A 6,515-nucleotide genomic window follows, 5' to 3' on the forward strand; every position below is an offset into this window, starting at 1 on the left:
AACTCTGCAAAAGATATATTTCACGGTTTCCTTGATAACTCAGTTTATAAGAAACATTTGGAGTTTATTCTCATTGGATTTATAGATACAATACACAAGGAGGATATTTACTACAGCTGTCAAGTCAGTCGATGTGGTAATTATTTTATAATAAAGTGAGTTCCTTGGCCACTTTTTCCATATTTACAGAAATTAAAATTTCATAACATAAAAAGTTTTCTATCTTAAGGGACATTCTAGTGTGTGTTGTGGACCAATGTAAGTGCAGCATCCTCCAAAAATTATAAGGTGATGTATTAATTAAACAAAACTATACCAGGGAAACCATTTTCTATGTATATGAACTGAGAAAATCAACTTCAAAACTTGAAAAGTACTTTACAGTATGCTAGGATGCCTTCCATGAACTAAAACTGCCCAGGTAAGTAGTGTACATGTTTGTCTTCTTTCCTTGCTTTCTTTCTTTTGTGTCCACAGCTCGTGGTCGTGCGGTAGCGTTCTCGCTTCCCACACCCGGGTTCCCGGGTTCGATTCCCGGCGGGGTCAGGGATTTTCTCTGCCTCGTGATGACTGGGTGTTGTGTGATGTCCTTAGGTTAGTTAGGTTTAAGTAGTTTTAAGTTCTAGGGGACTGATGACCATAGATGTTAAGTCCCATAGTGCTCAGAGCCATTTCTTTCTTTTGTAGTTTCGACCTTTTTCTTGCTTTTCTGGCCTTTTTGGTGGAAAATTCTGTCCTTTTTTTGAAAGAGTTCATTCACCACATTTTTTCATATTTTGTCCCACTGTTATTTGTAATATTTCATTATTTTTTAATCTACCATCCATTCAATCATTAAAAGTAATAACAACATCACAATACCCTAATTGCACTACTCTTCTCCAAATATGTCAGCCTTTGGATAGACCTACCAAATTTTGAAATGAAATGAGTCATTACCGTTTTGAGTGAATCTATCCACACAACTTTTTAGTAATCACAAAGATCATGAACAACTTTGATTTTGGATGGTATACGCGTGAGAAAAACATAATTTTTATTGTCTTCTATTACCCAAACACTTTTCTTTGAAGTTTCAGCATCATCAATTGGTTTTTATTTACTTTCTTGTTACCATTTGCTGCAGTTTTGAGGGTTTTTTGTGTTTTGCATTATAGTTGTTTTCCTCTCACAGTTCGTAATTTTTCTTTATTTCTCCATTAACTCCACTTAGAGAAACCACACTATTTAAATTTTCACTGTCACTGTTTATGAGCTGTATCTCATTTTCGTAGTTCATGAGCAATGACATTGAAAGTTTCAATAGTGCAGTTCTTCACGTGAAGATAATGAAGTGGAGGAATTGGGCAATGAGGTCATTAGAGACAGAGCACAAGCCCAGATTAGGGGGTATGGATGCATATTTAGATGTACATCTGATGTGGACAAGAGCAGTGACAGCTGGTATGTATACAATATGAGCATTCACAAATTTTTAAATTCAGATAGATATGAGATTATGAAAGTAATAGTACATCCTGTATAACAGTTATGCTTATCATATTTATACAACTTGAGCTTTTGTCAATAACAATAATAACAACAACAACAATAATAATAATAATAATAATAATTATTATTATTATTATTATTATTATTATTATATGCATAACTTGTCTGAGAAAGGGAAAGACTCGTTTCGTGGAATTTTGTTGTTTTGTACATAATTAAGCACAGTCTATGGCAGGAATGAAATAATGTTTAAGTTTTCACTACTCTCCATTTCCATTGTTGTGTAAGTGGGAGTCTTTTTGCTTTTTATTTTTTTGGAGAAGTGCATAAGTTCCCAAATACATGTATTAGATGACAAGTTAACGCCCAGGCTGAAAATCACACATTCTTACGTTGTACCTACACAACAACTAACGCTTATTACACATTTCTTTGTTAAATATTCGCTTACAATCACCCTTATTTGATTCCCTCACTCCCTCACACAATGGGTATGGTCTGGGATGCCGTAGTTCCTTTGTGGCTAAATTTCCCTGGTAATTTTCTTTTCTGTTAGCACTTAAAATATTTTCAGCAGAGTTAATGTAGACACTGCACAGGAAAGCCGATTCCTGCACCGTAAACAACCAACTCCAAACACAAACTGCCATATAAAGAAATGATTAAATTCTAGTAGCACTATCTACCAATAACATCATTTGATTAGAATACAAATGAGGTGCTGAAGGCCAAAAGAGCTGAAAGCACACCACCGTCGATCCCACATTTAACTGAATATAAAAGGAACCAATGAGACACTTTATCATGGATGTTCATATATACATACAGTCTGAGCCTACAATACAGATAAACCTAACCCATCATAATATCAAAAGATGTCAGAAGCACGAATAAATGTTACAGTCTTACAATCGACAATGATGTGCTTTGTGGTTCTCAGTGCCCCAGATGGATTACTGTACGATAAAATCCGAAATTTAGTATACTGAATCTCAATGAGAATACCCCAAAATAGTAGGGAGATGGCGGTGTCATTCCACTTTCGATATCAAGGTTCGGGAATGTTTCCAGAATGAGATTTTCACTCTGCAGCGGAGTGTGCGCTGATATGAAACTTCCTGGCAGATTAAAACTGTGTGCCGGACCGAGACTCGAATTCGGGACCTTTGCCCTTGCAAAGTCTCGGCCCGGCACACAGTTTTAATCTGCCAGGAAGTTTCATATCAGCGTTCACTCCGCTGCAGGGTGAAAATTTCATTCTGGAAACATGCTCTAGGCTGTGGCTAAGCCATGTCTCCGCAATATTCTTTCTTCCAGCAGTGCTAGCTCTGCAAGGTATGCAGGAGAGCTTCTGCGAAGTTTGGAAGATAGGAGACGAGGTATTGGCGGAATTAAGGTTGTGAGGACGGGGCGTGAGCCGTGCTTGGGTAGCTCAGTTGGTAGAGCACTTGCCCTCAAAAGGCAAAGACTCCGAGTTCGAGTCTCGGCCCGGTGCACAGTTTCAATCTGCCAGGAAGTTTCATATCAGCGCACACTCCGCTGCAGAGTGAAAATTTCATTGTCGTTATGATCGCCTTTTTTAATAGCGCAGTCCTTACGCGAAATGTATGTTGTGGGTTGTAGAATCCCTCTGTAGTCAACTTCAGGTGTCATTTTTCAGTAGCGTTCCTCGAAAAGAACATCGTGTTCTCTCCATGGATTTCCAGTTGTCCTACTTGGTGTGTGTAATCCGACTGCTGCAAAAAAAAATTACCCGACGTACAAAGTGACTCTCATGATCAATTTAATTAATTTGCCTATCAAATAGTAGTCGAATGTAAAAACTATACCAATTTTCCTCATAAAACTAAAAGAAAATGCATTTTACCTATTTTCGTGGAAAAAGGACATTTATTGTGGCCGCAAATGTGTTTTGCTTGTTTTAATAGATGGGCGTTGACATGAAATACAATCGTTCTCCATCGACGAATGGCAGACTGCTGCAGGCGAGGGGGAGGGGCGGCGTGTCTGTTATGGTTGTCGCCAGACACAGACGCTCTCTGCCGCGAGGGGGGGGGGGGGGGGGGGGGGAACGGGGGCCGCATGTGGGGGCTCTGTCGCTATATTTTAGACGAACAAGTTGCACTTGAGGTGGCCATCCTTTTATCTCCTTTTGTTTAGTTGACTATACATGCTATTGTGCAGGCATAGGATCGTCGCCCTAAGGCAGTCGCCAATTGGTGCAAAGCCGAGTGCAGGCAGTTGCCTAAGAGGGTGGGCGCAAGACGCTCGGCTGAGCATTGTAGATGGGGGGGGGGGGGGAGGGGGAGGCGTGAGGGGAAGTGAGAAGTCCATGGGTTTCGGCAATTTGTGATTGTACATCAACAAGCATGCACATTCAACTACCAACCCCCCCCCCCCCCTACAGTCTTGTAGGATGACGATTTCCCCCCAGTACATGTGCTGCATTATGAACCGTTCATTATGAGTGCTGGTTTTTTCATGACAATTTCTAAGTGTAATTAGAACTGTGACGCATTTTTTTTCATGAGTTGTGGTAGCGTGTATTGGCTTTGATTACCTGGGCTGCGGGATGGTTTTAGAGCAGGCATCTGTAGCGAACTCTGATGTCAAACAGCGAAAGATACTGTATGCTTGCAGGTAATACACTGATATGAAACTCCTCTCTGTCCATCACCAGCATCTCGTCTGTTGGACGTATTTCCCACGAAAAAGAATAAAGATAGTACCTTACACCTCAGCCTTTTTCCCGCCAGCTTGTAGGTGTCGGGCAGTGTTTGAGTGTGTCTGTCGCTAGTTTCGAGTGATACTGCGAAATTTTTTTCCAGCAGGATAATTCCAGTTGTATGGTATCGTTAGTTTTTGAGCGGTATTGTGCTTTTAAGCCGTCCTTGTGTAGTGCTGTGCATATAGTTGTGTAATTAGGCTTGATATTTGTGATTAAGTAGGTAATTAATATCGATCTTTGCACCAGTTTCCCAACCAAAATAAATAAAGTACACAAACATAACCTTCCTCTCCCGCATTTGGACAGTTTCCATGTGTTGAGGATCCACTTGGACTTTCCATCCAGTAGAATCAGGTTACGAGTCCCAGGAATGGCACAACCATTTTTAATTTCCAATAGATTTCAAGTGCCTCTGGTAGTTTAATTGTGTTAGGGGGCAGTGCACTTGGGCCTCCCGCCCAGGAGGACCAGTTTTCAAGTCCTGGAAAGGGCACCGCCAATTCTAATTTCCCACTAATTTTAATTTCCCGCCAATTTCGGCGTGAGGGGTGGGGTGGGATGTCAGCACAGCCCTGGGACAAGGAAATTCCCGCCAAAATTCGAAATTCCCTCCAAAATTCAATATTTAAGCCAATAGGGTAGGTTGGTGGTGAGCGGCGGAGGGGGGAGGGGGCAAGGGGGGGGGTGATGGGGCACACGTGTAGCTGATAAAAACACGTGACGTCATTTGGGGCGGTGGTGGGTGTGGTCGGGGGGCGGGTGTGGGCGGCAGTGGGGGTGCGTAATTGATTAATTTAATTAATTTGCATATCAGTTTGATATCAGAAGTGGAGTGACGACGCCTTCTCCCTACTAGTCCCCAAAATAGGTTTTTCTACTAGTATAATTATAATATATACTGAAGCCCGATCTAATTTTGCGCCATAGTGAGTGAATTGGCATATCTGAGGAGTGTGCTACTGCTAGTGGGATTTCTGACAAGTCAATGGAGACAAAAGTCTGCTGCTGGTGGCATTCACTGAAACTCGTAGTTGAGTAAAAAGGGCTATCTGTGCATGCCGTGAACTATGCATGTCGTTTATCAAATCTGTATGTATTTGGCCCATAAGATAATTACGTCACGCCAGTTACGCATGCGCAAAAGGTCCTTAAAACATGCAGAACTGATGGTGTGGTTGCCAGCCTGATGCCAAGTTTCACCGAGCCTAGGGAAGCAATGTAGCACACCGTGGTAGTTTTAGTGCTGTATATTTCAGATTACCCCATATACATTACATTTAACAACATTCAAAGAAAACTAACCAATAAATCAGCAAGCTGTCAGAAGTTAGGTTGTACGCACGCTCTTGTGCTCTTACACAACAGCCGTCACTTGACAAGAGGGACATAAACGTCATCGGTTGAAACCACGGAACGTAACAATCTGCAAACGCAGACTTTTACTCAAATATACCTATTTGTGTGACTAACTGAGGTATGTCGCTGTATGCAAGCTATTGGTGCACATGAACTTGCCTTGATGAAATATTATCAAACTGAAAATTCGACGTCATTTATTATTGTTTTACGAACGTGACTTTGATATAAAACAAACAGAATGGTCAGCTATGTCAACGGTAAAACTATTTAAACCGTGTATGATTCTAATATACCACTCCACTCACTGGACCGATCACCGAATTTTGTTGTGAGGGTGTTTTTTCAAGCTCTTCGTTGCCCAAATTATTGTGATAATAACGTGCCATCATATAAAGGCACATGGTGCAGTATGGATTTCAACATACATTCACAAAATGTTTCCTCATTTCCACCTTAAGCAGATGATACATAAAACATAAAGACGTATTTGGAACACAGCTATACGGCACACTGTCTACATATGTGAATCTGCGTTTTGTTTCGCCTTGCGATGCTGCTGATATGACCCCCTATTATGCTTTGAGGTTACAACCACGTAAGAATAATTTAAATGTAATTTTTTCTGTGCATTGTCAGCTTGACGCTGGAAACTTGTGAACGATTGTGGACCCATCACGCCTTCATTGATATACCGGGTGATCAAAAAGTCAGTAGAAATTTGAAAACTTAATAAATCACGGAATAATTCTGATAGAGAGGTGCAAATCGATACACATGCTTGGAATGACATGGGGTTTTATTAGAACCAAAAGAAATACAAAAGTTCAAAAAATGTCCTACAGATGGCGCTTCATCTGATCAGGATAGCAATAGTTAGCATAACAAAGTAAGACAAACCAAAGATGATGTTATTTACAGGAAATGCTCAATATTTCCA

General features: G+C 40.7%; 1 non-coding gene across 1 annotated transcript; it reads left to right on the plus strand.

Moving 5' to 3' along the window:
* Positions 1–2,912: 2,912 nt before the first annotated feature.
* Positions 2,913–2,987, plus strand: Trnal-caa. The gene has a single exon. It is a non-coding gene; the product is annotated as a tRNA-Leu (tRNA).
* Positions 2,988–6,515: the final 3,528 nt, after the last annotated feature.

Source organism: Schistocerca americana, chromosome 7 (genome assembly GCF_021461395.2).
Source record: "Schistocerca americana isolate TAMUIC-IGC-003095 chromosome 7, iqSchAmer2.1, whole genome shotgun sequence".
Taxonomy (NCBI): domain Eukaryota; kingdom Metazoa; phylum Arthropoda; class Insecta; order Orthoptera; family Acrididae; genus Schistocerca; species Schistocerca americana.